Raw genomic sequence first — 13,735 nt, 5'->3', positions numbered from 1 at the left:
TTTTCAAATACCACTAATAAGTTATTAGGTTTTCCCAAATATTTTTTGCTCTATTATTATGTTAATCACAAATGTTTCATATCTCATTATCTAAATTGGGTTATGATATAAACTATCACAAAAAGCCCCAAAACTCATATTTTATCCAATTTTATTATCATATTCTATTTAAAACCCAAGAATACTTATGCTTGGCAATATTTAAGAAGCCCATGATTCAAGTCCATGGCAAAACAATTTTATCAATGGAATTCAAATTCATGATCAAAGCCTATGATTTAAACACATAGCAATTTATTTATCCAAAACCCAATTTTCATTGGCAACATCAAAACCAAATTCTCATTGGCAATATCAAAAGGCCAACTTACGTTGGCACTATTTAAAACCCAATTTTCATTGGCAATATCAAAACCCAATTCTCATTGGTAACATCAAAAGGCCAACTTACGTTGGCACTATTTAAAACCCAATTCTCATTGGCAATATCAAAGCACAATTCTCATTGGTAATATCAAAAGTCCAACTTGCATTGGCACTATTAAAAGCCCAAGCTAACTACTTGGCACTATTCTATCAAAAGCCCAAGGTTATTAAATACTCGGCAAAATACTATATCATAATTATTCTTAAACATATTATTACAATATTACAAGTTCATGGAATTTACGAATTATCTATTCTCAAAATCCATGGTAATCATCTTGTAAAAGCCCATGGAAAGTTATGATTATTAGACCCATGACATATATTTATTGTAATAAACCCATGAAATACATGAACATCATTTGCATCGCGACATCCATAATATACGCCTTTGACACTCATGGTAAACATTCAAACCCACAAGCTCATCATTTAAGTTATGATGCGATTATTAGAAACCATGAACATTATTGCAACATGGAATTCATCAAAGTAAATAGTATTTCTAAAAGTATTTTGAAACTTGTCCTATTGTTTCAAACGTTACAACTAATTGCTCAAAGGCCCATTGTAAGTATTTATGAAAAACCCAAAAATATTTACTAATAAAATTCATGAGGAATGAAAGCCCATGGCAACATGTGCACACAACCCAGCCCATGTGAGCAAGCCCAAGCAAAAAACACAAGCAACTAACCAAAAGGCAACTAGAGACTCATACAAGGGAACCAAGCCTTTGAGAATGGACTAAGGGTTATCCCATCAATTTTCTACCACCCTCTGCCTAACGTGAACAGTGCCCAAAGGCTGTCATATCAGCTAAAGTCAAAAGGATGAAGACACTCCATGATCTTCCTTAAGACTACACCTCCAGCGGAAGGGGAGCTGAAACCAAATTATCCAAACTTCAACAAATTAATACTATAAATATTAAAAACGATCAAGACATGATTTATGTACCAAGCCCATGAATCCTAAAGGGGAAAATTTGGGAACATGACCTGGCTTAGGGTGTTGAAATCTTACTTCTTAGGGGACCAAATCTCAGTTTGCAGCATTAGGATTCACTCTTGATACACAATAATTAAGCTCAGCCTCGAAAATCTTAGCACTTAATGCAAAAAGCTCTAAAATCTCATCATTACCCAAAGAAGTAAGGCAGCCCCTAAAGTGAATCTCTTACTGCTGACCAAAAATTCTCAAGAAGCTTAACCTTGATTCGTCACCCTTGATGAGTCATGCATTTTTGGATTCTTGTCAATCAATGCTTCTCTCAAGTTCCATTATATAAAGACACACACCTCAGCCCATTGAGGAGGGAGAAGCCTCTCTAGAGAATTTCTGTCATTGACTACACTCTGCAGAAATTCAATCCCTATTTGCTTTCTTTAAGCTTCCCTAAGCTCTCTTGAGCTCACTCACGACCTTTCTCAGCCCATAGTCACCATAACACCAACATTCTCACCTTGCTTACACCTTCCTACTCCATAAATGTCCCATAACTGACCAGGCCAGCCACTCCCTCTAAAACCCTTAGTTTGTTTACTACTTTGCTCGTGGTTTAGCTTTCCTTAAGCTCGCCACTCATCATCTTCAGCCTACACTCGTCTAATTTCAGATATTCTCCTCACCCCTTTCACACAATCACTACCCATAAATGTCTCTCAACTAGTCACAAACAGACCACTACCCACAAAAAGCCTTAACCTCAGTGTTAATCCCATCTCACTCACTCAAAATAACCCACATTCACATCATTCATGCCTTATAATTATACACTCACCAAAATCTTAGTTTAATACTTGCTGCACTGAGCTGGGGATCTTTCTCTCCCTTCATTCCATCCTATTTTTCCTCTTTTATTTGTAATTATGGAGACTTTAATCATTGTTTATTATTATTATTATTATGAAGGATATAATGTATTTGTAACAATTGAATTTTTCCCTCACAATTGATGTAATGATGGCTGAAAGTATTATAAATTCCCTTGACCAAGACACATAAGGACCCCCAGGAGTGAACATTTTCCTAAATTTATTTAATCATTGACTACTGGACTCTAAGTATAATTTCACCCCTACCGCTGGAGATAATACCGTACCGCTAGAGGACTGATTTGAACTATGACACCGTAAAAAGACTAATAATATAACAAACTAACAATACTGACGTGTTTATTGGGTTTTATTGTTGTCTTCTTGTTAGGGTGCAGCCTCTATCCCTTGCTTTGGCGGACTTATACCACACCGATAGCCTTTGGGCTTTATTTCAAGGGCCTATAATTGAGTTTCGACTTGGTTACCCCATATTCTATTTGAGAACATCAAAAATTTTCCCTTCAACACCTTTTATAGTGTAACTTAAGGGATTGATTAGCAAAAGTCCAGAAATGTAAGACTGATTAGGGGTAGGATAACAAACTAAATTATTCTAGGATTTGGCCTAAAATGGGAGATTTGCTTTTAGGGCTATTTTGCTTCTTTGGGCAATGTCACACATGGGTAAAAATCAGCATAATCTTACATTAAATGCTAAGAATTTTGAGATTGTGTTCAGCCAATGGGATTAAGGCAGGTATTAAGGAGAAATCCTAGTGCTGCAATTGAGATTTGGACCTTAGGAAGTAGGATTCAACACCTTAAGCCAGGTGTCAAAGTTTAAGTCCATTTCAGAGGGTTTCGCTGGAGAGTCCTTTATGCCCTCCAAACTACATGTTTCCAAATTTTCCTCATTAGGATTCATGGGCTTGGTTTATAAACCAATTACATACATTTTTAGTAATAAAATAAACTATTTGGTTGAGAATTTCATGAGCTTTGAGGTCTTGGTTATGGCTTCCTTGAGTTGTGACCAAAACTTGGGAAAGAAGGGCATTTATTGCCCATTAGCCTTTAGGTGTCAGCCTCTGGTACTGTTCACGTCAGAGTTGGCAGTGGGATAGGTGGCCAGCTCCGAATTTGGTTTGGGAGCTTGATTGCTTCTAGAGGTGAATCAGAAGGCAAAATTGAATGGAGTTCTCCAGCAGGTCAGTTTGCACACATGGGCTATTTTGGCTAAGATTTCATGTTGGCCTTGACCATGAGGGCTGAGTATTTTGGTGGGCCTCTAACTTGATGGTTCTCTCCACTTAGGCCTATCTTTTTGCTTTCTCATTGTGAGCCCTCCAAAATGGACAAAAATATCATATATTATCATGGATTTTTATTCCACATGGGCTTTAGTTGTTAGTAGAAAAAAAAAATGAATTCATGAGTTTTAATAAATATTTATGATAGGTTTTGGGTATTAATTTCCATGGGTTTTAAATAACAACTAGTATAGTTTCTCATAATTTTTGCTATGGATTATTTTGTAAATGATATTTTCTTTGAGGCTTTTTAAATAATGACCTCCAATATTTTCTTGAGAATAATATTTACCATTGATTTTAAATAAAAGCAATATTTGGGTTTTAAATAAATATGGTAACAACTACTATAATGGAATAATGTGATATTCTCATGAGTTTTTCTATAGATAATCATAATGGGCATGTAGGATGAATAATTACCATGAGTTTTGGAAATAAATATTATGAATGTTGTGATATAAGATAGATAGTGAATATGAGTTTATAATATGATATGAAATAAATAAATGTCATGGGTCTAAGATAAATATTCATAACTTTCCATGGGCTTTTATAAGATGATTGTCATAGGTTTTGAGAATAGATAATTCATAAACTCCATGAGCTTGTAATATTATAGTAATAGGTTTAAGAATCTAAAGTATTGTTCATTATTGGACTTTTTAAGTGAAATAATTATGATATAGTATTTTGCCAAGTATTAATAACTTTGGGCTTTTTGATAAAATAGTGTCAATTTGTTAGCTTGGGCTTACAATAGTGCCAACGTAAGTTGAGTTTTTGATATTGTTAATAAGAATTAGACTTTGATGTTGCCAATGAGAATTGAATTTTAAATATTACTAGTGAGAACTAGGCTTTGATATTGCCAGTGAGAATTAGGCTTTAATGTTGCCAATGAAAATTAGGTTTTAAATATTGCCAGCGAGAACTGGGCTTTGATATTACCAATGAGAATTTGGCTTTGATGTTACCAATGAAAATTAGATTTTGATGTTGCTAATGAGAATTGAGTTTTGATATTGCCAATGTGAATTGGGTTCTAGATAAATAAATTGCCATGAGTTTAAACCATGAGTTTTGATTATGGATTTGAATTCTTTGATAAAATTGTCATGGGTTTAAATCATGGACTTTAATTATAGATTTGAATTCCATTGATAAAATTATTTTGCCATGGACTTAAATCATGGCCTTTTCAAATATTGTTGAATATAAGTATTCTTAGGTTTTAAATAGAATATGATGTGTGTATTGGGTTCATAGGGCTGGTTTTGGGCTTAGCTAAATAATGATAATAAAATTGGATAAAATATGAGTTTTTGGGCTTTTTGTAATAGTTTATATAATGACCCAATTTAGATAATGAGATATGAAATATTTGTGATTAACATAATAATAGAGCAACAAATATTTGGGAAAACCCAATAACTTATTAGTGGCATTTGAAAATAAATAAGTGGTACTCAAATAAAATTAGGTGTAAAAAAAAAGTACCCTAACAATCCCTAACCCACCTTAAAAAAATATTTTATATAAATAACTAAATATATAATATAGAGTGAGTTTTAGTTAGTTCAACTATTACTAAAGTCTATTGTAGTTGAATAAGAGCCATAGGGTTCAAATCTCACCTACACTAAAAACAATTAAGGTATGTTTGGTAGCTGTTTTTTCCCTTTATTTTCTGTTTTTGAAAACAATTTTCTATTTTTGAGACTTAAAAACTTGTTTAGAAACCCAAAATAGATAGAAAACAAAAATTGTTCTCAAAACTCAGTTTATGAAACTGAAAACATGCAAAATGCTGTTTTTAGTTTCTAATTTTCAAAAGTTAATAGAAACACACATTTAATTTAATGAGTCTATCACATTTAATGAGTTAGCATTAGAGTTCAAATTCTAATAACAACATATTATAGTATTTTCTATTTTTTTTTCAAAAAACTATTTTTTTAATTTCAACTAACCTAACATTTTTTTATTTCAAAAATAGAAGAATTTTTTTTTTAATATTCCCAAAAACAAGTGTTTGAAAATAGAAAATAAAAATTGTTACCAAACATAACCTTAGTGTGCATTTGTTTGGACTTTTTGAAGCCCAAAACGCGCATAAATAAAAAGTGGACAAGAAAATGTGTTTGGCTAAGTCCAAAACGCGACTTTTTAAAAAAAGTTGCGTTTTGGGCTCAGGCAAAATGCAAGTCCGAAACGCGCTGAATTTATGGACCTCTGAGGTCCATAAATCAAAACGCGCTACTGGCGTTTTGGACATTATTACCGTTGGACGTTGCATTTACGAAAATGCCCCTAATATCTCACGCAAACTCACACAAACTCATCAGTTCTCTCACACTCACCCATCTCATCTCTCTGCTCTTCACTCTGCACACCCTCACCCTCACGCCTCCCAGCCTCGCTTGTATTTCTGCGCTCTGCTCCGTGGTAAGCTTCTTCCTCTTCTTCTTCTTTCTTTCTTCGTCTTCTTCAACGCGATTCTGATCTTGGTTTTTTTTTTTTTTTTTAAATTTTATTTCTGTCTAATCCGATCTGAGAAATACGTTTTGAAGGTAGAGATTTGCTACCTAAACACCAAGCAACACTGATCTGCTACCAAAAACCACCAGGTACCAACTAATTCAGAAGCGTTTTTTTTTTTTTTTTTTTTTTTTTTTTTTTTTTTTACCGAGTGTGGGAAAAAAAATTTCAAATCTTGCATGCTTTTGTTTTCTTCAGCTTCAGCTCTCTTTGATTTGTTTTCTCGCAACCCAGAAATAGATTAATGGGTATTATTTTTGTTGATTGGAATTTTAGTTGATTGGAATTAGTTTTTTTGTTTTCTCGGCAACCCAGAAATAGATTAATGGGTATTGTTTAAGTTTAAGCCTTGGAGAACGGATTCAGTGTTTATACTATCTGTAACAATGTTTTTATTTCTTAAATCTTGAATCAAAAAAGTTCAATCCAATTAAGCTTTGCGTTTTGTTCTATTCTTAATCTAGAAAAGAAAAAAAAATTGCAATTATGACACTAAAAAAGAAAAATTGCCAAAAAAAAAAAAGTTTGACATAAATTCCCTTATATATACATGGTTCTTTTTGGTCATTTACCCCTCAAAAAGCCACTTTTATAAGTGCTAGCCAAACACTCAACTTTTTCATTATGCACTTTTTAACAGCTTTTACCAAACACTCAGTTTTTTGAAACTCCACTTTTTCATTATGTACTTTTTCAAAAAGTTGAACCAAACTCACCCTTAGTGTCTTAGCATGCTAATAAAGATAAAAAGTAGTGAATATGGACATTATACATTTGATTTGATTTGATTTTTTTTTTTTTTAAGTTGTAAGAGGAATTTATCCACAATATTCTTGGAATATCCAGAATGTTTATGGGAAAAAATTAATTATTTTCATCAAAATATTGAATATGAATATTATACATTTGTCTTTTTTTTGTTTATTTATTTTTTATACAAGATAGAATTATACTCTAGTCTAATCTAAGTGTATATGTGTGTGAAGCTCCCTCCTGGAGACTTGAGCCCCGGTTCTTACCTCCTACACCCCACAAGCATAAGATGACCATCGCATCAAAGGTAAGTGGTGGTTTTTTTTTTTTGTTAAGTCATAAAAGGATTTTATCCACAATATTCTTGGAATATCCAAAATGTTTATGGAAAGAAATTAATTATCTTTATAATTGTTTTTCTTTTTGTTAAGTTGTAAGAGAATTTTATCCGCAATATTCTAGGAATATCCAAAATGTTTATGAGAAGAAATTTATCATTGCCAGTTGTATTTACCATTAAAGTTTTTTTTTTCTTGAATTGTGGGACTTTTTACTTGGAATACCAAAAATGTTTACGGATTGAAATTAATTGCCGTCATAATTAGACAAAATGTTTATAGGAAGAAAATAATGAAATGACTTACAGGAGTTTTAACAATTGTTATTGATTTTTTTTTTTTTTTTTTTTTTGAGATGTAGGTATTATTGATCTATATTTTAACATAAAAACATGTGTCATTGGATCCAATTTTTATACCATATACAATTTAGATTTAGATAAGTTAATGTTAGCGCTACGTTGACATCCTTGTACGTTGTACAATGTCTTTATTTATTTATTTATTTTTTTGGATAAGGTACAATGTCTTTTTTTTTATTTTTTATCTGTATGTGCTTCGAGGAATGTCATTGTGCCTTGGTTTTCACTAAATTGTGCAGGTTAGCATCGTGGATTGTGCAACTTGACCTAGGCTATTATGATGTATTAGCTGAAGTTAAAGTACTTTTCTTTTAAGAAGAAAAGTTAAAGCACATTCTGTGCTGTTTTTGTATTGATTTCTATCTGTATTTTTTTTTTGGTAAACAATTTCTATCTGTATGTTCTTCAGGGAATATCCTTGTGCTTTGGTTTTTATATACTTACTGTGGGCCTGTGGGCCCGAGAGGTCTGCAACCCAGCCCAAACTCTACCTGGGCCCAGAACCCGTGCTGAGGGGGTATCTTGCCGAAGACGAATGGTCAGTGGCCGACATGGCGAAGGGAACGGCCAAGGACTTACCCTGTCCTCGGCATTCCGGAGCTGTAATAGAAAGGCCCACACTGCGGTGTAGGCAATCCCTAAACAGCCCCCTCCAGGGGATGTGAACGAAATGGGGCCCATAGGGAAGCAGGGTGTGAAAGTCGGACTAAAGAAAACGCGTCCTTTCTTCAGTAAATGCACCTGCCAATACCCAGAGACGGTTGAAAAGAACAGACGTTTGGACAGTGTGAACCTTGATCCATGCAACTAATAGAAAGTTAGATGGGACGGCTGACGGGACGGGTACAGGGATAAGCTCCCGCCTGACCTACAAGTGGAGGGTCAGGATCAACCGGGCCGGACTATATAATAAAAAGGAAGGTGCGCCAAAAAGGGGGTGGGGGAAAAATGGCCAGAAACCTGAGCCTCCCAGCCCACCTCCAAGAGAAAGACTCCAGGGGTGTAGGAAAACTTAAACTGGTACGAACACCGTGAAAAACCCACCGCCTATCGATCAAGGCCTAGCCTTTCAAACCCACGCTCTACAAATGATATTGTTAGGGCCGTTTTACGTGCGAACCCGACGCTGTTACGGTCCGCCACGAATCGTGTCCCTACATATACTTTCGTGTCATTTTCGGATTTTGCATGAAATCTATGTGCGTTTGATTAGGCCTTTTAAAATGGCACTTATATAAGAAATTTGGATCCAGTCCAATGCACGCGTACGATGCACTTAAGCCTCTTCCTTTAAAATCTCACCTTTATTTTAGTACATTTTTTTTTAGACCTTTCATCTTTTAAAAAATATATATATATTTGAAAAAAAAAAATTATATTAAATGGAAACTTGCTCCAAATCATCAATATTGTTGAGTTATTTCTTATTTATTTAAACTTTTTCTGATGCGTAAAGCCAAATATGAAAACAAACACGGTCGGCTGTATCACCGTAATGGGATATTGAAACATACTCAGGAGATCACAATTTGGATGGGCTGTGTTTAAACGTTTTATGTTGGCATCAATTGACATTATATTTGCATATTGTCTCATTTCCCATTCAGGTTTTAAAATTTTTAATGCAGTTATTTCACTAAAAATTTCTCAAGTAAAACCATGCATGATACAGAAGATGCCCTTTGTGTTGCACTAAAACCATGGGCTGTTAACTTATGCTATTTAAATAAGTTAATAACGGAAGAGGGAGAGGTGAGATTCGAACTAAGGAAATGAAACGCTACAAAAAGTGTTATTACTAATGGGCTATCAATTGAACTAGTAAAATCAGCTAATTCCACGTCTCCATGTACTATATTTATCTACTTTAAAGCACCAATTGCTTTAAGCGACTTCGTGAACAATTTGAAGTGCCTAGAAATCTTCCATGATTATCACTTTATTAGCATGCAAATTACATATAACACATAAGTAGTGTTCATCCGATTAAGGATAAATAGAAAACCCAAAAGTACAAAATGATTCACGTAACATTAAACGTTTCAAGCAAAGAATTCTAAGCAGTAAGTTTTTTTTTTTTTTTTTGGCCTAAATGAATAATAGGAATATCCATAATCTTTTATTTCACTTGGTAGATTTGAAATTCTTTTTGTGATACTTACATAACATAATCCTCTGTTTGCACCTTCACAATCTGTAATAGCAAGGTGAAACTGCAGAGTGCACAAGCATGATGTAATTACTAACAAAGAGAAGTAAACTTCTTCATCCATACCCTAATTTTATGTTCTGCTAATTGAGGAAGATACCTGCAATCCCAATGAGCTATGGCGTAGAAGAGTATTGCTATGGCTAGTATCATGGAAGCCATGGCATAAACCCTACAGAATCTTTCTACTCTTGGCCTGCGTTGGATTAATAGTGCACTAAACGCTCCCGTAAATGAGAACATGATGGAGATTAGGAAGGCATGAAATGCTTTTGGCTGGTCTTTAAAGACCAAAATTGGAACTGGACTTCCATCTACTTGTTCATGAGGAAGAAGCATAAACATGGTACCCAGAGTGCAAGAAGCATAGATGATAAACATGATGGGAAAAGATGGAAGTATTTTTGAGACCGAATATCTCATTTCAACAGCATGTACATTAAACTCCTTCAGGATGTATTCAAGGAAGTCTGTAACTGAAAATCTCTTCTGAAGAATATCATCAACAAAAGCAGACTCCATTTATTTTCAGAATGGGAACTAATATCAAACATTTTGACACCGCTGGGGTATATAAATAATCCTAACATTAGGTACTTCCTTAGAAAATTTCATACAAAAGCTATATGCATAGTATATATGAAACCATTGACCCAGCATTGACCCATGACTCCAATTCTATCTATAAATCAAATCTATGAATGGTATATTGAAATCAATTGCAAGGAAGCGAAGAAGGAACTTGCACGATACTTTCCTGCGCATGATATATCTAAGGATGAATTTCTAGCTAGATGGTGAAGACTTGGAAGGGCAACCTTACTTGCAAAGAAATTTACATTTCCTGTCGTGTTTCTTACGTACTGTATCATATTTCTCTAGATTTCACATTACATTAATCCCACGAAACCACGGCAAAAGCTCACCTTAAATATTAAATTAATATATGAGGGCATGGAAAATGTTATTTGAACATTCTTTGTGCACTTTCGGTATGCACACCTCTTAATTGTACGGGTGATTTTATATTAAAACTTGTCATGAGTCATGACCATGCCATTTGAGATATACATGAAAGCTTAAGCAAAATATATTTGTATTAATATACATATTTAGCTAATAAATTATAAATTGTCGTTATCAACTAGTAAAGTTTATTATCTTCACATAAGACCGGCCTAAATTCAAATCCCACCTTACTAAAAACTAATTATATCATACATAATTTAATTAAAGAAAATTGAAAATAATTTAATTAGAACTGGTTTAGTGTTGAGTTATTGACTTTTTCTTTTTCTTTTTTTTTATATAGAAAATCAGATATAATGTAACTAAGATTTCATTAAAAGTTGTGAATTTAAATTTGCTTTAAACGTACAAAACCAAATTACTAAAATGGTCTCAAAGATATGACTATATATCCAGCACCATTTTTACGATTTTTTTTGTTTTAAATTTCATTATTTTTCCAAAACCTCAACATTAACGATGAAGATAAAACAGGTACAAAAAACATATGCATGCAACACCAGCCCTAATGCATGCAAAGGGTTTGCTCTTCCTTTAGCCCTAACATTAGGTAATTCCTTAGAAAATTCCATACAAAAGCTATATGTCTATTATATTTGTAAAGACTGACCTAGCATTGACCCTTGACTCCATCTCTATCAATAAATCAAATCTATGGTATTTTGAAATCAATTGCAAGGAAACTAAACAGAAACTTGCATGATATTTGCCTGAGCATGATCCAGAGAAGAATTTCTAACTAGATGGTGAAGACTTGGAAGGGCAACCTTTCTTGTGAAGAAATTTACGTTTTGCGTCATGTTCTTAGCATACGTCTCCAGTTTCACATTATATTAAAGTATCAAGAAACTACTGCAAAACCTCACCTAAAATTAATATATGAGGTTATTCCGCGTGGAGATTGTAAAACATTTGAGATGGAAATTGTTGTTTGAACGCTTTTCACGCACGTATCTTATGGATACCTCTCGTTGTACTGTTGATCATAAATTAGTAGTCATAACCTGTCCAATTTGCGAATAATATGGATTAACAAAATATATTAGTATTATGATACTTTAATTAACCAATATTATTAAATAATGGAATTTAGTTAATTAGTTCAATCAGTAGAGTTTTTTGCCTCAAACAAAGGACTAAGTACAAATCTCTTCTACTCCAACGACCAATTATATCATTCATAATTTAATTAAAAAAAATTGTGGTAGTTTAATCACAATGTTATTAATGTTGAGTTGTTGAGTTGTTGACATTATACTGTTTATAGAATATCAAACATGATTTAATTAAAATTTATTTAGTGTTGGATTTGTTTAGTTCAATAGAATTGTGAACTTTAAATACTGGTTTCAACAAATCTAAACTCATAAATTGGTGTCTTGAATCTTGATGAAGATTCGACTTTAAAAGAGGACGAGATTCCCAAATTATTTAAAACCTGCACCAAAACCTCATTAACGATGAAGAGAAAATATGTGCAAAAGAAATATATATATATATATATATATATATATATAAAACAGTATAACACCATGCAGGGGTTTGTTCTTCCTTTAGCCTTAATTTGCATATTGATTATTGACCCTCATTATATAATTCATAAATCCTCTGATACAAAGTTTCTAGATTAGTGAAAACGCGTAGCAAAAGACATGCTTAATTTGCAAAGAAATTGCCCTATGCTATCCTCCTGGTTCTTTCACTTGCAGTTTCTTCGTTGCCGAATAACAATTCTGAGGTTGTTGACTACATATATATATGTTCACTCTTGCTCGCTGATTCTGAGATATGAATACACATCTCCTTCTTTCATATATCCAATATGGGTCGGTTCAACATAGCCCTTCATATTTTCCTTCTTTTTTGTGTTGTGAGCCCTTCCTTCTCTGATCATCCGCAAAAAAACCCACAGCTTATCCCGGAGGAACAACTTGTTTCTCTGACTTATTCAAGTCATAGTGAGGCGAACAATCCAGTGTGTTTAGAGCTCTCCCCACCATTGCTTGTGGGTGGCAAGGGTGATGAAGGTGCAGGCTTAGGCTTCTTGGAACAGATTTTATCACCATGGAAAGCAACATCGGCTAATGTTGGTGCTGTGGGAAGTGGCAGCGGTGGATGGAGAGGCAAGACTGAAGGCAGGAACTTGGGACCAAAGAACCTTCTTCTCGGCCTGGTAATCATGCTGATATTGCTGAAAATGGTCCAAGAACCTAGTTTTCTCCCATTCAAAGAAGGAACACATATTGCAGTTACATGGGCATCCGTGAGTTCCTACCCGTTGAGCTTCAACGAGTGTGATATATTGCAGTGTGATCTAGAAGGAAGCCTTGAGCTGCACTCAAGAGCTGTTGTACTTGGCAGTATTGATAAAAGTGCATGTCGAGATGAAAGCGTTTCATTAGAACGACAAAAGGGGAGCTCACAGGACTCGGTGAGAGTTGAAGGCAAAGGGGAAGGCAATCACAGAGGTGGAAAAGGATCCGAAAGATACAATGAGTCATGCTTCAAGTTACTCTCAATGATCTTCACTGAACTACTTATTTACCTACATCCACAACCCTTGTCATCTGATTCTAAAGATAGACTTATAGAAGCTACTAATTGCCATGTTGAAGAAAGAGGGGAGAGTGCTGGTGTAAAGGAAGGGGAAAGTGGAAGCGGAAGTGCAAGTGTAGGGAGAGATGAAAGCGGAGGAGGTGAAGGAGAAGGCGAAGGTGGAGTAGGTGGAGAGGCAGGCAGAGGAGTGGGTGGAAGGAGAGGCGGAGGTGGAGGTGGAGGTGGAGACGGAGACGGAAATGGAGGAGGAGGAGGAGGCGGAGGTGGAGGTGGAGGTGAAGGTGACTTGGAAATCAGAGATGGAGGTAGGAACGATAGACCAATTGTGGATATAACCAAACTAGCCAAGATTTCCATCACAGTTGCAGCCCAAACATCTACTTCTGTTATT

This window comes from Quercus lobata, chromosome 8 (genome assembly GCF_001633185.2).
Source record: "Quercus lobata isolate SW786 chromosome 8, ValleyOak3.0 Primary Assembly, whole genome shotgun sequence".
NCBI classification, from domain to species: Eukaryota; Viridiplantae; Streptophyta; class Magnoliopsida; order Fagales; family Fagaceae; genus Quercus; species Quercus lobata.
Note: the sequence above shows the minus strand (reverse complement) of the source record.